Source organism: Schistocerca cancellata, chromosome 6 (genome assembly GCF_023864275.1).
Source record: "Schistocerca cancellata isolate TAMUIC-IGC-003103 chromosome 6, iqSchCanc2.1, whole genome shotgun sequence".
NCBI lineage: Eukaryota > Metazoa > Arthropoda > Insecta > Orthoptera > Acrididae > Schistocerca > Schistocerca cancellata.
Window position 1 is genome coordinate 644,430,430 of NC_064631.1, and position 26,515 is coordinate 644,456,944.

The 26,515-nt window shown below is 43.6% G+C and overlaps 1 protein-coding gene and 1 pseudogene across 2 annotated transcripts in view; one reads left to right on the forward strand and one right to left on the reverse strand.

The window, feature by feature from the left end:
• LOC126190666 (CD109 antigen) overlaps positions 1 to 26,287 on the reverse strand; it is an 818,148-nt gene extending 791,861 nt beyond the window's left edge. For both annotated transcript variants that reach the window (XM_049931111.1, XM_049931109.1), the window contains exon 1: positions 26,075 to 26,287. The gene's annotated coding sequence lies outside the window, so the exon portion shown is untranslated. The remainder of the gene's footprint in view (positions 1 to 26,074) is intronic.
• LOC126089749 (5S ribosomal RNA) lies at positions 1,487 to 1,604 on the forward strand (annotated as a pseudogene).
• Positions 26,288 to 26,515: the final 228 nt, after the last annotated feature.

The following is a 26,515-nucleotide window of genomic DNA, read 5'->3' on the forward strand; positions in this document are numbered from 1 at the left end:
TAGCGGTCGCGCGGTTCCAGACTGAAGCGCCGAGAACCGCTCGGCCACACCGGCCGGCTCAGCAATGTATTCTTTGTATTTCTATAAAACCAGTGTTTCGGTTTAAGATTTCGGCAAAATTGTAATCTTTATAGCTTTAATACGCTAATAAATTGGCTGCTCTACGCACTTTGCTATATTCGCGTTAAGAAAATATCGTCGAACTGTTAACTCCTGGAGAGAACGTCAAAAAATTGTCATCTCCGGATTTTGAAGAACGGCTTAAAAATGGAGCTGGATAACCGGGGAATGTCTCGCAGTTTTTAAGAGTTATTCGGGAGGAAGCCTTTGGAATCTCGCACGAATACAGTGTATTATAACAAGCTTTCCTTTCCTTTCTTGACAAACGGCTGCTACATGGAGTATGAGCCACAATTTGAGATTTGAGAACGACGTTCGTTGAGAATCTTAACTGACTGCTTGGTTACACATGCTTCAAAATGTGCGTATAGTAGCCGGAAAGTGCTGTGCTTGGTGGAACAATTTCGAACAAGAGAACAATGGTAGGTTCACAATGGACGTCATGTCACGTCATTTCACAGATCGCTAATGGGGACATGTTCACACTAGACACAACATCAACACCACGCCATGTCATAATTCCCAGCACTCAACGGCGAAAGTGAGGCTATGAAATGCGGTTTGCCGCGATAAAATGTTTGAATGTAGTCTCACAACTAGTAATTATAGTGGAAGTTACAGCAAATTTCATAATGTATACTCTTGACTAAGGTGTACGGTACATTTTATACATTGCTGGGTACTGAAACAATGGGGAAAGTATAAAACTTTCAAATACAATGCCCATTTATTTGCTCGTGAAAATACAAACGCACACAAAGAGAATAAAACTCTTTAGAAAGCAGTATATGCTCGGTGGTGTAGCGGTAAAGTGCCAGTCTACGGACGCAAAGGTCTGGAGAAAATTGTGTGTATTATCACTATTTTCACTCCTGGCTATGCTGTTTGATGTGAAAAATGCTGACTTGGACCTTAATTTGTAATGAAAGTTACGCTGTAGGTCCCCTAAGTGGATGGTCAAGTTAGTTCAACGGCCGAAGGAAGAAATATCCATACCACTTCCGAAAGGACTACACACAGAAAAGAAATCTTGGGGTGAACCCAACCTTCGGGCTGCCAACGGCTTTATCCTTTTCTCTTTCTTTTTATACCGCTAATTAGCAATATCTTTCCAGTCTTGTTTTCTTTTTAACGTCGAACAGCTGAATTTATCCCCCTCAATGGAGCTGCCAGATTCACCACTGAAGCAGCTTTCATATTTAAAAGCTGTAAAGGACGTTCATTTATGTTCTTATTCAAGCACTGTGTGAGGATTTCATTTGTAGAAGTATTGCAAAATCGAGAAAATGTTTCGCTTTCAGACAGTGTCCGTCTCTTGTTGGACAATACTCGTAGGAATAATAACGAGAGTACTTATGTAATACTCGGCAACGGCCTTGCCGCAGTGCATAAACCGGTTCCCGTCAGATCACCGAAGTTAAGCGTTGTCGGGCGTGGTCGGCACTTGGATGGGTGGCCATCTGGGTCGCCATGCGCTGTTGTCGTTTTTCGGAGTGCACTCAGCCTCGTGATGCCAACTGTGGGGCTACTCGACCGAATAGTAGCGGCTCTGGTCAAAGAAAACCATCTAAACGACCGGGAGACCACACGCCCCTCCTGTCCGCATCCTCATCTGAGGATGACACGGCGGTCGGGTGGTCCCGATGGGCCACTTGTGGCCTGAAGACGGAGTGCTTATGTAATACTCGCAACGCATCACAAAAAGTAGTCTAGGAATAATACAGAGATAAAGAAGACAAAACAAGATTAAAACCCATTCAAATAACAAGAGCAAGCGCGACGAGAATATTAAGAGTCAGCAGACAGCGCCAGCGTCTCGTCAACAAGACGTTCTGTGGGGTATCCTTGACGCTGACGCTCGGCGTCGTTCGCGGACGGTCGGTGTCAATCCTATCACCTAGAGTATATTCAGGAATTCGGAATAAATTCCCACGGTGCAGTGGAGTGTGCGCTTATTAGAACCTTCCCGGCAGAATTTGGATCGTTTTTACCCAACGCACTGTGAAATAGGCCTTTATAAGAGGGAGGTGGGATTACTTGTCTTCTACAACACGAGTGCCGCCGATCTTTCACACACCCAACCACAGGAGCGACAGTCTTGGGCGGGCGCCCTCATTCCACAAAACGCCGCGGAATCGCGTGGGCGACTAGAAACTGTGATACACCGAAGCAATACCCCTCCCTCTTCCGAAACTACCTCCTCAGATTATTTACCGATGCAGTCTGCGGACGTCAGTCACACGGAGTTTTCGCTCCTCGCCGCTGCCCTAAGTTACAGCAGTGCAGTTTCTGAGGAGGAGCCTCTATCGGTAGGAGAGACAGACGTGGCGGATAGTGACGAGCGCTCAGGGTCGCGTTACACTAAAGGCGGCGAAAGTCACCCTTCTGACTTAGAGTTCACGTCCACGAAGTTGCGGGGCTTGGTCCCTGTCTACATTATTCTTATTTATTTTACGAGAACTGAATAGGGTCATCAAGCCCCCCTTACATCGGACCAGGCTTTCACCCGTAAAGTGCTTTTTTAACATCATAGTTACTTCAGAAACAAACATCATAGTTACCTATGAAACAAACATCGTAGTTACCTAAGAAGAAACAATTTTAATATGACAAATTATATGAAAAGGATCTGAGTCACTATAGTGACAATGTTAGTAAAAAATACTGTCTATGAACGAATAAACCTAATGCGCCAGTATTTGTACTTTTGCTGCCACTGGTTCGACTCAATGATAACGGTGGTAATAAAATTAATAATGATAGTGGCAGATATTAGAAGAATTTATGGGTGTACAAAATGGATGTTTTCTGATATAGCGAATTCTGGGAAAGGAAATTTAAGGAGACAGCCAGCACCACCTAAGAATACTGGGAAATGAGGAAGATCCGGCTGCAAAGAAGGATGTACCACGGTGACGAGTGCGTACAGGGGTACTGGTAATCGTTACGGTTCTTTACTAAATATTTCATGAACCGTCGTTTGCAGCTCCATATGTTATTCAGTTCTCTAATATAATGCGGGAGGTTATTCCAGTCGGGTTCCTGCTTCTGACAAGGTCTTCCGAGAAAGTGGCTCAACGATGGAATGGGACAGAAAGGATTTTGCTCTGATGCCATGTCGTTCACACAAGATCGTTAAGGTAGAGGAAAGATATGGGGGACAATGTACGCTGATAAGACAGTAAGGAAGACATAACGCCGCGCGGGATTAGCCGAGAGGTCAAAGGCGCTGCAGTCATGGACTGTGCGGCTGGTCCCGGCGGAGATTCGAGTCCTCCCTCAGGCATGGATGTGTGTGTTTGTGCTTAGGATAATACAGGTTAAGTAGTGTGTAAGCTTAGGGACTGATGAACTTAGCAGTTAAGTCCCATAAGATTTCACACACATTTGATTTGAAGACGTAACTTACAGAAATCTTGCACTTGTCTGCACGCGGCCAGGATATCCATGCATATGATGGTGAAATATGATCAAAGAGTAGATCATCATAGATGTATAGACCACAGGCATTCACAACCAGTTGCAGCCAGGAACTGTGAGCTTTCCCGAGACAGGCCTTGCACGATAGCATCACTGTATTCAGCAACTAGAAGTATAAGTTTTTACCCAATTTCTTTTTCAGGTCAGTACGGAATAGTTTTCTATATATCTGTAGGACACGGAGAGATGCTGATGTCCTCTTGCACATTGAAGTTACCTGTTCAGCCCAATTTACATTTTCATCTAATATTACTCCACTATATCCTGAAGGAGGGAAGTTGATTTTTGTCCCATTTAGGGGTTAAATATAGCATGGATTCCAGATATTTCGGGATAAAGAGCCTAGAACGACCACCCAATATCGCTTGGGTCTTAGATAAGTTGAGCTTTAACCCTAAACGCTCATTCTGATAGCGCACACCGGCCGATATTTAGATTCTCGATAGCTGTCTTCAGGTTAATTTGTTTCGCACTAAGATACAACGGAAGGTCATCAGCGTAGATGAGGGAGGTATCTGCAGTAGGACGAAACTGATGACACATAACTTACGATCAACGAAAGGAGTATAGGACCTAATACCGAACACAGTGGGACGCCTGATACTACCTGCCTCGATTGTGACAGTACAGCACCAAACATAACGCACTTCTGGCGAGGCGTCGGCTATGAGCGAAACCACCGTACTGCACTTGGCGAAAAACTTAAAACTGCTAAATTTGGTAAGTAAAATGTCGAAGCCGACAGTGGCAAATACTTTGCTGATGTCTAAGAAGAAGTGATAGTTGCCTATAGTGCATCCATGGCCAGCTTCAGATCATCTGTTACCTTTTTTACGGCACGCGTTCTGCTGCGATGCTTATGGTACCACTATTAATTTTCATTCTAGTAGGTTGCTTCTAGTTATGTACTTTGTTAGCTGGTTGTGGACTACGTATTCTAAGGTCTTGGAAAAATGGCTCAAATGGCTCTGAGCACTATCGGACTTAACTTCTGAGGTCATCAGACCTCTAGAACTTAGAACTACTTAAACCTAACTAACCTAAGGACATCACACACATCCATGCCCGAGGCAAGATTCGAACCTGCGACCGTAGCGGTCACGCGGTTCCAGACTGTAGCGCCTAGAACCGCTCGGCCACCCCGGCCGCCAAGGTCTTGGAAAGTGCAGGAAGAATTCAAATAGGTCGGTAGTCAGAGGGTGCTGTGGAAACGTCCTTTTTGGGTAATGGCTTAACTATTCTTGTTTCCAGGCCTCGGGAAAAACACTTGTGGTCAATGAGCGGTTGAAGGTATCTGTGATAGTGGGCAGCAGTGGTCAATAATAAGCGGCACCGTTCGGACTGTGATGGCATGGCGACCAGTACACGCTGATCTGGTACGAGTAATGGCTTTTTTTGATCGTACTGCGGGTAACATGCCTTAGAAAGAAATGGTTCAAATGGCTCTGAGCACTATGGGACTTAACATCTGAGGTCATCAGTCCCCTAGAACTTAGAACTACTTAAACCTAACTAACATAAGGACATCACACTCATCCATGCCCGAGGCAGGATTCGAACCTGCGACCGTAGCAGTCGCGCGGTTCCGGACTGAGCGCCTAGAACCGCTAGACCACCGCGGCCGGCCCTTAGAAAGACTTATTCGTGGCTACAGTCGTTTACCCGCATGAAATAATCAATGAGTGTTTCGTTTGCGGTTCTACTGTGGTTGCAGGTAATGTGAAATACCGGTTCAGTTCTTCGCGTGAGAGTATTGGATCAGCTGCATCTTTCGCTTTGCCTATACCAAGACCACGAAAGTTTGTCCATGGGCCAAATAGTCTATTCCTATTGTCTGTTAATGAATGGGCATGCCTGAGTTTTGCATTTCTCACAGCCAGACTGACTGTTCCGCTTTTGCTTGTAAGCAATGTGATTCTCGGGCGCGAGGTGTTGTTTGTATATCCGATTTGCAGTGTCTGCGTGAGTTTCACGAGTTGTTTTACTTCATCGGTTAGCCAAGGTGTGGGTTTCCGTCTTAATTTTACGGTCTCCGAGGGAGCATATTTCTCATGTAGTTGAGTAAGTTTGTTAACGAATCCATGAGGTTTCTCGTCTATGTCCGGGAAGGGAATACGAGACGTCCCCAAGACTATTTCTTGCGCCTCATTAGCAAGTTCAGCTTATTACTGCACTGATAACGCACACACACTCCCTTCACACACAGACGTAAAGACGAGACTGAATTTTCTCATTTTGAGAGTAATGAAGGTCGATCTGCTTTACTTGTAAAAGCTATTAAATGCGATCTTGGTTGTTGAATGGACTTTACAAGTAAAGATGAGACTGTCCCATCTCTATCACAAACCACTGCTGACGGATGCATGTTGATTGCCTATTAAGATTACCTGATATTTGTAAAAAGGATGTCATGAGCATGTTACACTCTTAGGATCTATTATTGTAAGTAGGCTATTTAGGTTTTTATGTTGTTAACGCCACGTAGCGCTCTGTATGAAAATCACTGACTGTGTTTTGAGCGGACGATCGGGTCGTGTGTCCGTCAGCAAAAGGAAATTTGTTTAATTGGATGTCACAAAATTATATATAATGACTTCAGAACGCATATAATGACTTTTTAACGCTATTAAGGTAAATACATTTTTGTTCTCTATCAAAATCTTCCATCTGCTAAGTATGCCTATCAGTAGTTCGTGACTTCAGTAGTTGGAATCTTTTATTTAGCTGGCAGTATTGGCGCTCGCTGTATTGCAGTAATTCGACTAACGAAGAATTTTGTGGGGTGATTCTTGAAAGGTATAGGACATTGTTAGTCAGGACCATTCTTTTGTAGGAATTATTGAAAGTCAGATTGCGTTGCGCTAAAAATATTGTGTGTCAGTTTACTGACGATCAGAAAAGTAAAGAGAAAACTGTCTGAGTACGTTGTTTTACTCAGCTGTCTTTGTATCAAATAACGTAGAAGTTTACCAGCACAGTAATTCATAATTTTTCTAAGGAAACGTTTCATTATAAATCTGTAAAGGCCAATGCCTTGTGAATGACTATTCTTACACACGCTCAATTCTTAGCTCTGGGGATCAAAGGTACAAAACATGGACACAATTTGCAAACAACACGGAAATGACACAGAACTATTAGTCACGCTCATTGTAAAGATTTATTTAAAAAATGCATCAGTTGAAAACTCCTACTAATCTGCTGTGCAAATCTGGAGAAAAACATTACTAACCTTTTCTATAATACTGGAGTCCCAATCATAACCATGCGACAAGACTTATACTGCATTTATAAAGGGCAGTTAAATGAAAGCGAGACAGATGGAAAACAGTAAGTTGCTTAGCACTTTAAAAATAATCGCCATAATTGTTAATACATTCACCAACTGTGAGACAAGAGGTGATACCTTCATGGAAGAACGTTTCCAGTTGGCTGAGGAATCGTGATTGTAGCCAGGCGTGCATCTGTTCGTTCGAAGAAAATCTTTCTTCAGGGCTCCAAATGTATGGAAATCGCACGGGGAAAAGAGAGGGACTGTACGGAGGATGCGGGACGGGCTGCCCACATGTTGCCAAGGTTGTCTCGACTACGCTGCAGGGCTGGTGGGACGAGGCCCGAGGAAAGGCACTCGCAGCCGTCGACGTGCTTATGACGAAAAGGCACACGTCTGGCCACAAGCGCGTTTGCAGAGGCAATGAAGCCACTGGCCGTCTTGTTAGCACTAGGATAAATGTATCAATGTTGCGGCGACCACTTTTAAAATACAGTAATAAGCAGTTTGATTACTTTATTCCATATGTCTCGTTTTCATTTGACTGCGCCTTACACGTTTACCGAAGGAGAACAAACAAAACACTCAAAACACAGTCTATCACAGAATAGAATTGTATTATAAACTGCGCAAGGAGATGGAAAACGTTACTAGAGTAAGTCTGTTTAAAAATGCATCTAAAACATATTTCTGAAGTAATAAACTAATAATAAACTCTTTCCAAACAGGCCATGAAGTCCCACCGGTACCGACCGCCCGCCGTGTCATCCACAGCCCATAGGCGTCACTGGATACAGATATGGAGGGGTATGTGGCCAGCACACCGCTCTCTCGACCGTATGTCAGTTTCCGAGACCGGAGCCGCTACTTTTCAATCAAGCAGCTCCTCAGTTTGCCTCACAAGGGCTGAGTGCATCCCGCTTGCCAACAGCGCTCGGCAGACCGGATGGTCACTCATCCAAGTGCTAGCCTAGCCCGACAGCGCTTAACTTCGGTGATCTAACAGGAACCGGTTACACTGCGGCAAGGCCGTTGGCCTTTCTTAAGTAATGCGCACTACAAAATTACGGATTGCTTAGGGAAAAGGGGCAAATACAAGGCCAAGTCACATTACGGAACACGATCACAATCTACTTTGTACAAGGAAACCATGTGCCAATATGTATAACGCATCACAGTAATGTCTTGTCAGTCTCCCGAGATCAACATCTCACTAATTATGAAGAGATCTGATTCAACTTTTCGCGCGAACTGTGGCCACTTGTTCAGTACAAGACAAGTGTTTCACAGTAGCGAGGATGAAGAAGTGCTCACAGAACTTAAGAACTTTACTTGACTCTCTTGCTTAGAATGCACCCCACTGCCATATCCCTGAACACTGGCCATTCCTCCTGAGACAACCTGTATATTCTATGCCTGTGTATAATCTGAGCGATTTACTTTCAGTGTATTAAAATGACAAATTCTCTATCATTTTGACATAATCCTCGGATGATAAAAGTATTTTGATGAATTTACCCTTCTTCAAAAATGGTTCAAATGGCTCTGAGCACTATGGGACTTAACTTCTGAGGTCATCAGTCCCCTAGAACTTAGAACTACTTAAAACTAACTAACCTAAGGACATCACACGCACCCATGCCCGAGGCCGGATTCGAACTTGCGACCGTAGCGGTCGCGCGGTGTTAGACTGGAGCGCCTAGAACCGCTCAGCGACCCCGGCGGCAGCCTTTCTTCAGTTGAGCCAGAAGAAACATACAGAACACGTAAGCAGACAGTCCCTCTTCCTTGTGACTGCATAGTTGACTCAACACCGGCCTCCGTGGCCTGTGCCTCCTGGAATACAGGTGGTGGCTGAAATTTTCACTCGCAGGGAGTAGAGGTGGCGGTGTAAATTTCCTGATCACCAGTCTTTGGGTCAATGTCCATGATTAAATTTCAAACCTCTCCCCAGTGAGGGCATGTAACACTGTTGTGGTAATTCGTCCGTCAGTAGGACTTTCAACTTCAGCAGCCCCCTTGGTACTGTTCGGAAGAAGTATGCTCTGTACCGGCACCGGATTTCACCCTCTCCCTTCTATCACCACCATGCAACACAAACAAACACACACACACACACACACACACACACACACAAAACACGCATCCATCACACTCACCTGCACTCCACATATACACATACGACACAACTCTCACATACCCGCAAGGAAAAGGGTCAAAGCGATAAAGAAGTATACCCCTTCCAACGGGCGACTGAACCCATCCCGTGGGATTCCCCAGCCAACTACGCCACTGACCTGACAATTAAACTCGTTTTTCACAAGCGGCTTTCTGCTCTGCGAGCACCTCTCGTGTCTGCGCACTGATACAGTGTCACTGTGTCTATGCCGTCAGTCACCTACAGGCTGTGCTGGGCGTGAAGTTCTGAACTTTCGAGTACGTTGCACACTGCGCGTTTGTTACCATATATCGAGCTTTTCGTAAAAAGGGTAGTACCTCATAACCGAACTTCAGCCGTTCAGATGCCAGCCTGCATAGCAGACAGCTCCCACAACACACACAATTTTGGCCGCTGACGCGCAAACGAAAATGGCCACTCGGGAGACGCGACTCACTACAGGAATAAAACGCCAGGGGCGCTGCAGTAGACTCACTTGTCTCGTATAGTCACTTGATACAAAGTCGATGGTGTAAAAGGAGATTCAGGCTGTCAAATGCAGCCGTGCATAACAATAACGCGCTGCTAAAACTTTTTCTTTCTAATGCAAGTCTCCAGATAATGTGTTCTGTGGGTAGAGCAGAAGTTACGCTTCATCTCGAGTTGCAGCGCTAAGCACTGGAACTGCAGAGGAAAACCGAGTCGGTATCCGTTTTCCTCCTGGTGGCCACACCGCTGAGAACAACACAAGGTCACCGCGACAAGCAGTTCCCAGCTCGGCTCACGCTGCAATCCCCCCCCCCCCCCCCCCCCAAATCCATGACGCATCGCATCGCCTTACGAAATGGCACATCGCCAACTCCAAGGGCTCGCCTTAATTACTGGCAGACACTGGAACACACACACACACACACACACACACACACAGAGAGAGAGAGTGTGTGTGTATGCAATTGTCAATATGAAGGCTGATTTTAATACTGCAGAGCTATACAAGACTTATTGCTGATGAAAACTGCCTTCCGCTGACGTTATCTACACGTAGCCGTGGAGGAAGCAAGGGAGGGATTGACGGGAATTTGATCTTGAAAGCTTAATCACGAACACAGGCTCGACACATCCCAAATATAAAAAAAAATGTTTCCATATTTCATGCTTACGACAAGCACCAGAACAGGTGGACATTGAGGACTAGCCCACTGTCTTATCATCTTGAGAATAACCATCGCTTCCAACGTATTACAAGGCACAACCATAAATGTAAAAATGGTAGGGCCTTGCTCTGTTCGTCAATGACATTCATAGCGTCGTGAACAATACTTCCTGGTATGTAATATCCGAAAAAATGTCTCACACAAACATAAGTAGTTTTTAAACGATAATTGTTCCAGCATGCTTATTCTCCGCTTGTGGATGAATTCTTCAACAAGAGTCAATAATGTACATAGTTTCCAGAATTAACTTTCCACTACGCACCGGAGTACGAACTGTTTCCAAACATTGTTGCACATTAAAAGTCTGTGAAGTGCCCGATTTCGAACACGGTCGCTTGCCTGCAGCGAGCAGCGGTCTTCCCGAATGTGTTACTCTGACTCACTCACCCATCCTCACAGCGTCGGTTATACCAATAAATTTCTACTATTTCTAAAGTTCACAGTTCTCATGTACAGCTTGGTGAACTGTTTACACATCTGTTTCATGTGAAAACTGTTTCTCACTCACCACGGCGACAGATAAAGAAATTAACAGAAAAATCACTGGAGAGATAAAAGAAAATCTTACACGAAACCAAGACATTTGGGGAGCTTGCAGTTCTACCTGCTGAGAGGGACGTCGCAAATGGTAAAAAGCTTTCACTTCATGCGAGAGGTGCCCGTCAGCCACAGCGCAAGCACGCCGATTTATTTTTCTATTCTAGCGTTCCACGTGTCCACCATTCGTGGTCTCGCGGTAGCATTCTCGCTTCCCGAGCACGGGTTCCCGGGTTCGATTCCCAGCGGGGTCACGGATTATTCACCTGCCCCGAGATGAATCTATGTTGTTGTGTCCATCATTCATCCCCATTACCGTCGGGGGAAGGCAACGGTGAACCACCTCCATTAGGACCGTGCCACGTACGGCGGTGCGGGTCTTCCGCATAGTTCCCCTAGGTTCTGTCAGGAAGCATGGAATGTGTGTGAAATCTTATGGGACTTAACTGCTAAGGTCATCAGTCCCTAAGCTTACCCACTACTTACCCTAAATTATCCTAAGGACAAACACACACACCCATGCCCGAGGGAGGACTCTAACCTCCGCCGTGACCAGCCACACAGTCCATGACTGCAGCGCCTAAGACCGCTCGGCTAATTCCGCGCGGCAACAACCATGGGACTTCACTTCCATTTCCAACGTTCCAGGGGGAAGTCTTAATCGCTCCTCCTCCATGACCTTCGTGCCCAACTCGCCTCTGCGCGGGAATCGAGTTGCCGTTGTGTCGTTCTGAAGTTGCCAAAATGTAACGTGTCGGAAGTGATGTTTCTACGGCAGGATCTAGAAATGAAATGTCGTGTGGCTAGGGCCTCCCGTCGGGTAGGCCGGTCGTCTGGTGCACGTCTTTTGAGTTGATGGGGATGAGATGATGATGATGATGATGATGATGATTAGGACAACAACACCCAGTCCCTGAGCGGAGAAAACCTCCGACCCAGCTGGGAATCGAACCCGGGCCCCTTGGCATGACAGTCCGTCGCGCTGACCACTCAGCTTTCGGGGCGGACAGGATTTAGAAATGAAACGGAAAGGCTGCGGCATACGTCCATCGTAGTACAAGGAACCGCCACAAATGTTAAAATCGTGGGGTCCCGCTCTGTTCGTCTATGACAGTCATAGCGTTGTGGTCGACGGCACTCAGGTCCACAACGTGTTCCTCGACTTTCCGAAGGCTTTCGATAAAGTTCTGAACTTTATGAGATGAGATCTTTCACAGGTTTAATGGCTTCCTTCCGAACAGAATCAACACGTTCTTTATGGGAAGGAATCGGCGTACGTCGAAGTAATTCCAGTAGTACCCCAAAGAGCGTTATAGGGCCGTTAGTGTTTGCAATATATATGAAAAATCTGGTGGGTACCGTCGAGGCTCTTCACGAACGATGGTGCTGTCTACAGGACGGTTGCAACGCCGAAAGACCTGAGAAGCGCACGACTGCCTGCAGAGGACCAAAGCTAGTGCAATCACTGGCAAATAACGCGAACGCCCGGAAAAATGGGGTCCATTACTGTTCGATGGCACTACTGCTGGATATTCACTGGAAACAGTAACTACTGTAAAATTCTACGCGTAATTGTCCGGTACGACCGCTAAGCGGAATGACCACATAAGAATTATAACAGATGTTGGAAAAGCTAACGTAAGTGGAAGAATCATAGAGAAACGTAATTCAGCCAAGAAAGAAGTCTCTTACTAACTACTTGTTCTATCGAATCTGTGTCAGCTGTTGCAAAACCAATATAATACTTGGCACCTTCTGACTCTATTCTTTTTATCCTTGCTTGAAAATTACAATGCGCATCACTAATATTTGCACTTCTTGTCCTCTGTATGAAAACAGGCGATCATGACTGATTTCCGTATGCTGAACTCCCATTCGATTTTAGTTTTTCTCCATCACGTGCAGTTTCTTATGGATATCAATTTCTCCTCTGTTAGGACATATACAGGGTAATCACTTGCTAACGCAACCGCTTTCGCGGCGTGCAACCTGTCGGCGAGGCCGGCTGCTGTGCCCGTGGCGCGTGGCTCACAGGAGGAGGTCAGCAGTTAAAGGTGGGTCTGAAGTACGGTTTCTCGCCTCAGTTGTTTCTAACACAAACATAAAAAACTTTCAAGAAAAATGTAAATTACTTGCGAATATTACGCAAGGAGACGCTGGGACTCTCTTCGTTGTTCAAGCACTTCTGACTCCTGTTTACGATACTGCTCATTATACTCTCCACTCCCCTCTGAGCAATGGCAGCAATTTCCTGACTAATTTTAGTCTTAAGTTCATCTACAGTGTGTACATATGATTTGTACATCTGATTTGGACACTCTCTCTTTTAACGTCACAGGGAGATTAAATCGGTGAAACGAGGAGGTCAATGTTGTTTGTGACAACTCTATCTTGAAACACGTCACGTCACGAATTTCCCATAGTGAAAAGGCCGCTGTATGTGCCGTCACAGTGTCTTGCTGGAAGGTCGCGAAAGCACGTTGCCTCTGAGTTAACTGGTCAAAAACAAGCCGCAAAATGTTTTCTACACATCTCTCAATGAACTGTTTCCGGGAACAGCATAGGATCTGTCATTCTCTCATCGCTAATATCGCACCACACGCCTCGTGAATTACTTTACGCTCTTTAGAAATCTTACAACGGTTATTTTGTGATTTATCCACTTTGGTCCGAAAAGGACGTTAGGTGAGGGTCAATTTCTCCGTCATGCATGATATTCGAAATCCATTCAGAAAACCGCAATTTTTTTTGCAGATTCACGTGGTTAATGGTTAATGCACTTTCTAGCCGTCTGAACAGAGCCATTTGCTGACAAACATGTCGATCTAATTTTCTAGTCGAGGCCTTTTCAGAACACGCCCAATGTTGTCCAGAGTTTCTTCTGTGAGTTCTGTACGTGACTGTTTGTTTCCTGTCAAGAACACTTCCTGTCCCAAGAAATTTATTTACCTGTCAATGAACTGCACTCCGATAGGAACTTGAAGACCAGGCAATTCCTCTTGAAATGATCTCATTACTGCTCGCTCTGATTCTGTACGCAAGTATGAATCATACACGAATACTCTTTAGCGATTAGAGTACTTGTATTTCGCCACTTCACTTGAAATACTTTCACTTCATACACTCTACAGCGTCTCCTAACAAACAAGTGCTACCTGCGCAAGATTTCTACACAAAGGCCCCGCAGCGGAGGAGAAAAAAAGTCCCCGCCAGACAATTGCACTGGAAGGACAGAATTGAAATCAGTTTCAGTACACATGTAACAGAACAACTTCCTCCTGTCTGTGTATTCCGATATCTATGTTTGTCTATCTAGTGTTAGCTATAATAAGCGGAAGTCACACAGTTAGGCCAACTGGTGAGTTTTCATTCAATTTCGAAGAGCGAGTGCTTGGGCTACCCGTAGATGCTGCACTGCATCCAGTCAGAAACTTCTGTAGATAATGCCTAGACAACGTGTTGATAACCTCAATATGTTCTGTTACATATGTGGGGAATACACAGTGAAAAGACAAGGAATAAGGTTACTCCTCTAGTTAAGAAGACACACGAGTTGTATTTTGACTGCAAAGTTCGGGGCTGGACTGGAACCCTCAAGGAGTTAGAAAACGTGGTCGTCCCAAACAGACCTGGAAAAGGACGACCGAGAGAGAAGCTTCACAGGATGGGAAAACCTGGAGTGAAGTAAACGGACTAGCTAGAAATCGTACCAGGTGGAGGAATTTCGCCACGGCGCGATGTTCCAGAGGGAAGGACAGGAACTAAGTCAAGTCAAATCAGAGTGAAATGGTATTTTGCAAACTCAAAACTTGCTATTCAGTATCAGAACATGTCCTCAGCCACGCTACCAGTTCCTCACGATGTTTCTGCACCTCCTAAGCCACCAAGCGATTGGACCATTGGTGAACAACATATAGAGCCGCCATTCGACAGCAGTGGGAACGGAACAGCAGCGGCAACCAGAACATCACGTGTTGGTCCGGATTCCCAATATTTGGCACCACAATTAACCATTACCTCACCGTATTACGCAGGGAGAACTTAACGATCTCTGTAGGGACTTCAATCTCACAAATGCACAATAAGACCTACTGGTTTCGCGATTGTAAAAATGTAATTTTCTCGATAGGGATGTTCAAGTGACTTCATGTAGGAGCCGCAAGAGTGAGTCTGAAAGCTATTCCTCTTCCTCCGATGATGTCTGGAGGGCAACTTTAATCTGGTAAAGTTACATCGGCCACAATGCTGTCAGAGAATGCTCGTCCTCGCATCTCGACTACAGAAAAGATTTATATGATTTAGTAAACTGCAGGAAGACGCAGGAAAAGATCCCAGAATTAGTGTCGTTCATTGGAGGTTACAATGCATTAGGGACAGAAAGTTCATTGAAACAGGAAGTGAATAGCAATGAAATCCTAAGATCAGACTGGAATACTTAACGTAAGGCTAGCTTAGCCGCCAATGGTGGCGGCGTATTTATTGCAGTAAATAATTCGATAGTACCTATCGAGGAATGTGAATTCGAAATGGTTCATATGGCTCTAAGCATTATGGGACTTAACATCTAAGGCCATCAGTCCCCTAGACTTAGAATTACTTAAACCTAACTAACCTAAGGACATCACACATATCCAAGCCCGAGGCAGTATTCGACCCTGCGACCGCAGCAGCAGCGCAGTTCCGGACTGAAGCGCCTAGAACCGCTCGGCCACAGAGGCCGGCGAATGTGAATTAATGAGGTTGAAGGTAACCCACAAAGGTCAGTAAAATACGGTAATCGGATGCTTTAATAGACCGCCTGGGGCAGAAGCCGTAGTGATAGAGCGCTTCAAAGAGAACTTGCAGAATATCGTTAGTAATTTTCCTGATACTGCCGTCGTAACAGGGGATGACAGGTATAGAATGGGAGCGTTATGCCACCATAACAGGGGTTCCTTTGACATTATTCTGAATATATATTCCGAAAATTTCGCCGAGGATATAATCAGTGAACCAACTAGTGAAGTTAATGTCTTAGATGATCTAGCAACAAACAGACCTGAACTGAAATAGAATCAGTTAACGTAGATCAAGGTATCAGTGTTCGTAAGACTGTAATAGTAACTATGATTACGGGTTTCACAAGGAATGTTACGTAAGGCAGGAAAATATTTTTGCTTAGAAAGTGCGACACGACACAGATTGCAATGTGTCTAAGTCTAAGCAGCCAGGATCAAATGTTCGGTGCTCAGGACGGAGCTGTAGAGTACTAATGCAAGAAACTTTAAAAGCATCGTTCAACACGCCTTTGACAAGTATGTTCCGAGCAACGTCCCTAGCGGTGGGAATGACCCACAGTGGCTCAATAGCCATATTATAGAGAACTGCTACATACACAAAGACAGCTTCATCACAGATTCAAGAGAAGTCAAAACCTAGCTAACAAACAAAAGCTGAACGAAGCGAAAATGAGCGTAAGGAAAGCAATAAGAAAATAGGTCAATGACTTTGGAAGTAAAACTCTGTGAACCGATCTGAGTGCAAACCTTATGAGATTTTGGTTTTCCGTAAATTCAGTTAGAAGTTCGAAATCCTCCATTCACTCAGTGACCATACTGGCACCGAAATGCAAGATAACAGGGACGAGGCCCGAAATATTAAATTCGGTCTTCCGAAACTGTTTCACCGCGGGAGAGCTTAAGACGGTCGCTCCTTTCAACCACCGCATGAACGCCGAAAAGGCAGACACTGAGACAGCCGATCGTGGGACAGAAAAGAAAGTACGATCTGTTAGCAGTATAAAGTAGTCAGGACCAGATGAGATACCAGTAAGATTATACACACATTATGCGAAAGTGTATCGTAAATCGCTGGAGCAACGAAAGGCACCTGGCAACCGCAATAAAACGTAAGTCAATCGTTTTCAGGAAAGGTCATAGGACGTTGATGTCAATCTGTTGTAGAATTATCGACAATTTTTTATGCTCAAGAATTATGACGTTTTTGGAGAACGAAAATCACCTGTACAAAAATCAACATGGATTCCGCAGACAGCGGTCTCGAGAAACTCAGCACTTTCCAGATCCGCAATATTTGTGATGCAACTTCTAGATACTGGGACAATATCGTTCCCGAGAATTCTACGATAATATAAAAATCTCTACAATTGTTCCTCAGACTAGCCCCGAAATACAAGAAGCGAGCAGGGGAGTTCAGTTTATATATTTACGGAAAGAAGATTTAATAAAACATATCTTAATTTACTTACTGATGTGATAACAACTTATATTTTATGTTTGTATGCAATAATGTTCAAACGGCAAAATACTTTTTATGTGATGTAATAACAAACTGACAAGTTTCACATTTTTTTTACTTTACTCGTACTGTGAAAGCTTGCTTTTTTCCCAGTTTCATGATTCTAGGTCAGCGGGAAGCACCCTATTGTTCCGATTTTACAGAATGATACAGGGAACCCCGAAAGTGTCCTGATTATTCCGGGGGGGGGGGGGGGGGCGCCAACGGGGAGGTGACCATGAGGAAAAAAATTAATAACTAACGAAAGGATGACGTTCTACGAGTCTGGGCATAGAACGTCAGAAGTTTGTTTGAACGTGGTAGGGCGGATCTAAATTCTAAAAATGGAAATGCAAAGGCTCAATGTAGATGTAGCACGCTTCAGTGAAGTGAAATAGAAAGAAGACAAGGATTTGTGGTCAGATGAGTATAGGGTAATACCAACAGCTGCAGAAAATGGTGTTACTGAAGCGGGATTCGTTATGAATAAGAAGGTAGGGCAGAGTGAGTTACAGCGAACCGTTCAGTGTTAGGGCTGTTCTCGTCAGAATCGGCAGGAAACCAACACCGGCAACAAGACTTCAGATACACATGCCGACATCACAAGCAGAAGATGAAAAAATAGAGAAAGTATATTAGGATGTTGAACGGGCAATTCATTACGTAAAGGGAGATAAAAATCTAATACTCATGGGGGATTGTTATCCGGTTGTAGGGAGGAGGAGGAGGAGGAGGAGGAGGAGGAGGAGAAGAAAGGGTTACAGAAGAACACGGGTTTGGTAGTTGGAGCGAGAGAGGAGAAATACTAATTAAGTTCTGCAATAAATTTCAGCTAGTGATAGCGAATACGCTGGTCAGGAATCACAAGAGGAGGAGGAGGTATACCTGGAAAATGATCGGAGATACTGGAAGATTCAGTTACATTACATCATGGACAGGCAGGTATTTCTAAATCAGGTAATGAGTTGTAAGACGTACTCAGGCGCAGATACTGTCTCAGATCAGAAGTTAGTAATAATTAAGAGTAGGCTGAAGTTTAAGAGACTATTCTGGAAGAATCAGTGAGCAAAAAAGAGGGGCACGAAGTATTAAGGAATGAAGGGACAGGTTTGAAGTTCTGAGGCTATAGATGATGCAATAATGAAAATAGATCATAGGCAGTTCAGTTAAGGGGCAATGGACAGCTTTAGAAAGGTCAATAACAGAAGTTGGAAAGAAAAACATACGTACAAGGAAGGAACCATGGGTAAAGGAAGAAACACTTCAGTTGATCGACGAAAGAGCGAAATACAAAATGTTCAGGAAATTCAGGAATACTGACGAACAAGTCACTTAGGAATGAAATAAATAGGAAGTGCAGGAAAGCTAAGGCGAAATCGCTACATGAAAAAGCGAAGAAATAGAAAGAAAGACGATTGTCGGAAGGACGTCTCAGCATATAGGAAAGTCAAAACAACCTTCGATGAAACTAAAAGCAAGGGCACTAACATTAAGAGTGCACTGGGAATTCCACTGTTAAATGCAGAGGAGAGAGCGGATAGATGGAGACAGTACACTGAAGGCCTCTATGAGGGGGAGGACATAAGAAGAAACAGGAGCCGACAGGAAAGAGATAGTGGGTCCATTATTAGAATCAGAATTTAGAAGAGCTTTGGAGACTTGAGATCAAATAAGGCGGAAGGATGGATACCATTCCATCGGAATTTCTGAAGTCTTTTGGTGGCGGAGGGGGGGTGGGGTGGGAGAGGGGGGCGGAATGGCAACAAAACGACTAGAAGCTTGGTGTGTTACGAGACTGGCGATATACCATCAGACTTTTGGAAAAACATCATTCACACAATTCCAAAAACAGCAAGAGCAGGCAACAGCTCATGTCTCCAAGTCGCTGACAAGAATAGTACACAGAACACTGGAAAAGATAATTGACGATCTGATAGATGACTATCAGGTTGGCTTTAGGAAAGGTAATGGCACCAGAGAGGCAGATCTGACGTTGCGGAAACACGCGAAAACAAAAGAAAAAAACACGTTCATAGAATCTATAGACCTGGAAAAAGCGTTCGACAGTGTAAAATGGTGCTAGATGTTCGTCATTCTCAAATAGGGTAAGCTGGAGGGAAAAATGGGCGGTATACAATACGTACAAGAATAAAGAGGGAACAATAAAGCTGGAGGGCGAAGTGCTCGGACTGGAAAAGATATAAGACAGGGCTGTAGTCTTTCGCCCCTATTGTCCAATCTACACATCGAAGAAGCAATGGTGGAAACAGAAATAAGGTTCAACAGTGGGGTTAATATTCAGGGTGAAAGGATATCAATGATAAGATTCGCTGATGACATCGATGTCCACAGTGAAAGAGATGAGGAATTACAGGGTTATTACAAATGATTGAAGCGATTTCACAGCTCTACAATAACTTTATTATTTGAGATATTTTCACAGTGCTTTGCACACACATACAAAAACTCAAAAAGTTTTTTTAGGCATTCACAAATGTTCGATATGTGCCCCTTTAGTGATTCGGCAGACATCAAGCCGATAATCAAGTTCCTCCCACACTCGGCGCATAATGTCCCCATCAATGAGTTCCAAAGCATCGTTGATGCGAGCTCGCAGTTCTGGCACGTTTCTTGGTAGAGGAGGTTTAAACATTGAATCTTTCACATAACCCCACAGAAAGAAATCGCATCCGGTTAAGTCGGGAGAGCGTGGAGGCCATGACATGAATTGCTGATCATGATCTCCACCACGACCGATCCATCGCTTTTCCAATCTCCTGTTTAAGAAATGCCGAACATCATGATGGAAGTGCGGTGGAGCACCATCCTGTTGAAAGATGAAGTCGGCGCTGTCGGTCTCCAGTTCTGGCATGAGCCAATTTTCCGCGGGCTACGCGTGAAACTTGCCCGCACACGTTCAACCATTTCTTCGCTCACTGCAGGCCGACCCGTTGATTTCCCCTTACATTGGCATTCAGAAGCTTTAAACTGCGCATACCATCGCCAAATGGAGTTAGCAGTTGGTGGATCTTTGTCGAACTTCGTCCTGAAGTGTCGTTGCACTGTTATGACTGACCGATGTGAGTGCATTTCAAGCACGACATACGCTTTCTCGGTTCCTGTCGCCATTTTGTCTCACTGCGCTCTCGAGTGCTCTGACGGCAGAAACTTTATGAGTTTTTCTACGTATCTGTAGTATGTCGTGACCATATGTCAATGAATGGAGCTACAGTGAATTTATGAAATCGCTTCAATCATTTGTAATAGCCCTGTACATGATCTGCTGAATGGAATGAACTGTCTAATGGGTACAAAATAAGGATTGAGAGTAAATCCAAGAAAAACTAAAATAATGAGAAGTGTCAGAAATGAGAACAGAGAGAAACTTTACATCAGAATTGGGGATCACGAAGTAGATGTCGTGAAGGAATTCTGCTACCTCAGAAGTATCGTAACCCGTGATGGGCGGAGCAGGGAGAACATAAGCAGACTAGCACTGGCAAAACGGGCATTCATGGGAAAAGAAATTCTACTAGTATCAAACAGAGGAATTTCTGAGAATGTACACAGGTAGTGAAACACGGTCTGTGGGAAAACTGGAACAGAAGAGAATCGAAACACTTGAATTTGGTGCTGCAAAAGAATGTTGAAATTAGGTGGACTGATAAGGTAAGCACTAAGGAGGTTCTCCGCAGAATCGGCGAAGAAAGGAATATATGGAAACCAGTGTTAAGTAGAAGGGGCAGGATGATAGGACATCTGTTAAGATATCACGGAATAACTTCCATGGTAATAGAGAGAGCTGTAGAGATAAGCACTTTAGAGGAAGACAGAGATTGGAATACATTGTAACGTTCTAAGTGTAACTTTCTTTAATAAAAATGTGAAATGGCTCTGAGCACTATGAGACTTAACATCTGAGGTCATCAGTCCCCTAGAACTTAGAACTACTTAAACCTAACTAACCTAAGGACATCACACACACCCATGCCCAACGCAGGATTCGAACCTGCGACCGCAGCGTCCAGACTGAAGCGCCTAAAACCGCTCGGCCACAACGGCCGGCGAATAAAAATGTGAAATAATAAACTTTACGATTACGCTGAATGAAGTCTGATCTGTGGAATGAGTACAGAACTCCACCTGTCGTGTTGCGTGTTGTAACTGCAAGTGGTGTGCTTACTTACGAATCGATTGGGACAACTCCCAATACCAATAAAGAAATGCAATTACTGCACAATACATTCAGCCCCTTAGGCACTGAATCTTCTGGCCCTGTTCAAAACTGATAACTTCGGTTCCTATGCACATAACAAATAAATTGTCTTACCGCTAGAGTAGTAAAGGTGGAACGCGATAGATTCTGGTCTCTCGTATAAAAAAAATGTAAATGCTAACTACAGGCTCAGCAGTGGGCAATGCTAGCCATAATACTTGAAATGTACATGAAATTAATTTGGCTGATAAACGAGAACATTTAAGAAAATCCAACTTCTTTAAGAAATATATGACCTGGACTGGGAGGCGGTACTGATTATGGTGAATTACTAACACTCACTTCTTTTTAGCAAAATTATATTGCAAGTTAAGTTGGCTTTTCAAAAACATCTGACAGTTGAAGTTACATTACTCACAACTGATTCACAAACTATGAGATTTAAACAGCAAGTATTATATAACTTAATCGATCCAACATAAATGCAAATCATCAAATTACACTTAAAAGCATTACAAAAATGAAATATCTAACGAGCCTTTTTTTTCAAAACCGTTTACGTACATTCTGGAGTTACTCAACAATTACAAATTATCAGCCAACTCATCTATACTAACGCGATGACAAAAGCAGAAACCACAATTATTTAACATGTTTACCTTATTTCCATGAAGACGTCTGCTTCCATGTTCAACAATATTGACATACTTACATTAATCTAACTCTTGGTGGCTTCACACAGCACACCACAAAAACTGCCAACTCCATCGTCTTTCCCCCACAGACTCCAACACTAGCTGCGCAGTATCTTTGGCTCTGCGATCGCGCACTGTCAGCGATCTGCATTATCAAGCCTATCAGAGACATTCATCGTTATAGTATACTAGTTTCATTTTAATTTATCAATATTCTTATCTTATTCTGGTGCCACATACAAGTGTGCCCCAGTATACTCCTTTCAACATCCGCCGAATAATTGAGGACGTAGATTGCAAGCGCTACTCTGAGATGAAGACGTTGGCGCAGGAGAGGAATTCGTGGCGGACCGCATCAAACCAGCCAGAAGACTGATGACTCTTCAAACAGCACACAGGCTTACCGAGACTGTCTCTTCCCAACCGCCTTTCGCGAGTGGAACAGGGAAGGGGGGAATCAGTGGTAGCAGAGAGTACTCTCCGCTACACACTGTTGGGGGTTTCGGAGTATGGTGCGGATGTAGATGAGAAGTAGAGACACACTATTGACTCCTCGAAATCAAGTTTACAGGCAGTCCTCCTCCATAATGGTAATAAATATGCTTCAGTTCCAGTCGGATACTCGCTTAACAAGATCTGGACTTACGAAACTACGCGAGATTTGATCATTTTCTTACACTATGTTATGTGTAACTGGAAACTGTGTGTAGACCTGAAAGTAATAGTGCTGTGGACTGGCATGCAACCAGAGTACACGAAGTACTGCTCCTTTCTGTGCTAGTGGAACAGTCGCAACAAGAAAGGACATCAGGTACGTAAAGAGTGGCCTAGTCAAACGCCTGTGTAAAATGAGCAAGCCCTGAAGATGTATATCGTCTACGGCTGCCTTTTAAAATGATGTTAATGGAGATATTTATAAAAGCGCTGGGCAGAAAAAAAGAGGCAACTCTCGCACACCTGAAGACAAAGTTACCCAATGTCAGCGGTGCAAAGATTAGAGGGGAGAGGCTGTGTATTTATTGGCCCCCAAATACGACAGCTTATGCAAGATACAAGTTTCACCCACTCGTTAAGTGCGGCTGATGAAGGTGCATGACATGCGTTCAAGTCAGCGAGTACGCACTTTCACGGAAATCACAAATGGCTGTAAAGAGGCTGTGAGTAACATAAAAAGTTTCCAGGGAACAAAGTGTCATGTCACCAAAGCCACATTTCCTTCACTGCCATCTTGATTTTTTCCATCAGAACTTCACGGATACTAGTGATGAACAAGAGGAACGTTTCCACAGAGGCATTGTAGTAATGGAAATGAGGTTTGTAGGGCGATGCAACTGCAACATGTCGGCAGAATATTGTTGGTCCCTAGTTAGACACACTGCAGAATACGAATACGTAAGAAAACGTCGAAAATGTCCTCCTAAACTTATCCTTGGATGAAATATTTGTTTTTCCAAGGTTTCAAAATTATCTACTTTTCGAACAATGAAACTCTTACTTTTGGAATACGGTACGCGATAGAAAATTTTTATTCCCACATCCTACCTCCTCATAACCATGACAAGTGAAAAACTGTAGTTTTATACAGAGGGCAGACAAAAGCGTTAAGCGTTAAAATGAATTGCACACCGTTCTTTGTGTCAACTGTTGCAAAAGCAATATAATTTAGACAGCGTATCTTCTGTCTCTGTTTTTTATGCATCTCACTAATGTTTACACTTCTAGATAATAAGCAGAAAATAACCTTGATGTAGGGTCACGTCGTCTCAGGGAGAGAAGCTTGTGTTGCTGTGAGATGCTAGTCCGCGTCTGGGACTATGTTAACTTACACAGTAGTGTAGCAGATCGGGCGGTTGCAGCCCTGGATCGAGAGATTCAGTGTCTTTCTCACTCGTGGACAGCAACGGCTATGGCATTCTATAAATGCAAATTCTTTCCTGTCTTCTTACTATCAGTCCTCTTAAAACTCGTACGAGGTTAAATTCCACTTTTACTTATTTAAAGCTGCAACTCTGTTAAAATACTAAGAACCACATAAGCTTTATGTTATGCACATGTGCAATTCAGTATTTAAAAACTACGAACTGTCTTATTCACTTGGTGGCACGTCAAATGCCGGCAGCAAGTAGAATGAAATAAAGTAATGTTTTTTTTATATATACTGAATCAGTACTTACCTCTTATAACTGAGAATTACTGATGAGTAGCTCTCACTTTTATAATATTCATTTAAGTCGTTGCTGGTTTTATCATCAGACGACGTGGACTATTCAAACCTCATCAAATGTGGGGACAATAAAGTACAGACAGGAGATGCATAACCGTTAAACTGTCGACTTCAGCGTATAGCACGATAAAAATTTCGAAAGTAGACATGAAGTACTTTTCCATTTTTGCACACCACATAAGAAATTAATACGTTGCTCGTTTGACACTGACGCCACACGTCTGCAGCATTCCATTCCATTTACGCAACAGATACTTTCTACTAAGAATACTCTGTAACTCAACAGCTATTCTGTTTACATAGATTAGTCTATTATGTGCAGCCGAAAACAAAATGCCACGATCATCTACTTACATATTTCTTTTATTGTCACGCAGTCTTGAGTCAACCAAATCCCGCCATTACTTTAAGGCGTACAGTGATCTTTAGTGTGTGAATTCTAACATATATTCATGAAATAACTTTTGATACAAGTCTGACTGGCAGAATGAAACATCGATGGCTTCGAACAAAACATGTAAAGCAAAATAATATGTTTCTTGGCTCCTTCGGTAAGACAGTTTGCACACATCTAGATACCCTGGATAAAAATTATCTAACACACTGATCTTTCTGAGTATTTATACCTTAATGAGAGAGGCAAGTTATAGCTCAATCGCGAACGACAAGTTAATTCTAACTTGCTTACTGGTTACGTTACACGAAAATACTTTTATATAATGCACAACTACCAAAACCTCTGGTTGACATTAAATTTAAAGGTACCCTATCATGCATACATGACTACATTTACCTCTGGACACGGAAATAAAGGAGGCAACAGGTCTCACCCCTCGCGATTATTTCTTGTGCTCTTTACGCTGCATATCAAGTCATGACAATCACGAGAAATTGGCTTGCTTGGGTACTAGCCCATTCCTTGTTTGTACAACATGTGGTTTGGATGGTTGAAACCGTGAGCTACAATACAAACTTTGATTTTGATGGTTAATTTGTAACCTGCATGTTGCTTACGTACACATCTGCATTATTGGATTTAGCGCTGCAATTGCAACCTAATTTTTAAGATTTGTTTGTTTCCTCTCAATCCTACCATCGGTATCGCTTCTTCGGAACGCTTATTTTTTTTTTTTTTATCTCATCGTAACAGCAAATTTCTAACCGTTCGGAAACCAATTAAAGCAGACTGGTGGTTTGATTTCATGCAACCCTCTTGCCGTTACGTCTGCCAAGTAATGATTACCACATGAATCATTTCTATTTCTCTACCCCCCCCCCTTTACCTCATCATAGGCTGTACTCTGCAATTGAAGACCTTGAAAGATGCCGAAGTACTCTCCTTCGTTATGCAACAAATTTTACAATGATTCTGACTAAAGAATTTTCTGGGTAACGTTTAACAAGATACTGCCTGTATTGCTGTCACGATTTGGTTAATTCTATATTTTGCAAAAATATTTGCACTATTTCGGGTTACAATAGCTCCCCATCAAAACGCAGTGAGTGAACTTTATCTCCAGACAACAGTTAAATAACTGATGGTGTGGCGCAACTTTCAAAAAGTTCGTCACTGATCATGCGCCGAAGCATTGAAATCTCCGAAGGCGAACTGTCTCGGGTTTCATCACAACATTCATGTAACACACCATTCTACTGACAAACTAACCGGGACACTCGTTAGCTTCAATGACACCCAACCGAATCCTTTTTATTTTGTAGAATAAACCGACATTTTTTATGAAAGCAACTGCGTTTTATGGAACTCAATTAGGACCGTAACTTCCAATTATAGTACGACAAATGTTAGGCGATACACGGGAGAATAAAGGGGATCTAATGTCAGAGTCAAATATAGACGCGGTCAACGCCCAGCGCTCAGTTACCTGTGTTCCGTTGTGAAGTTCCTGCAGCTAGCCAGCCACTCCTTAGATGTTGCAATGTTTCTTTTTTCCTTTTCACAGTAAATAAAACGGACACTTACAGTATTTGACGCACTTGCGTAACGACTAAACGGACGTTTACCGCATCACTTCAACACAATAACTTCAATTCTTGCACTTGTATTCTCTTTTTGTTAAAACTTGTACCACTTCGAATTTAACACCACGCAACACACCGCCATACAATCCCACGCTGTGTTGGCAGAGCCATCTAGCGGTGGAATTCCAATTCTTGCGGCGGCGCGAGTCTTGCTGACAAAAGACTATCAAGGAAACATGCAGCGGTCAAGCAGAGCCAGTCCGTTATTTCAGGCTATCATTTTCGCACAAAGCGGAAGATTTTGGCCATTCTCTATTATAGGACTCACTTAAAATGCTTCTGTT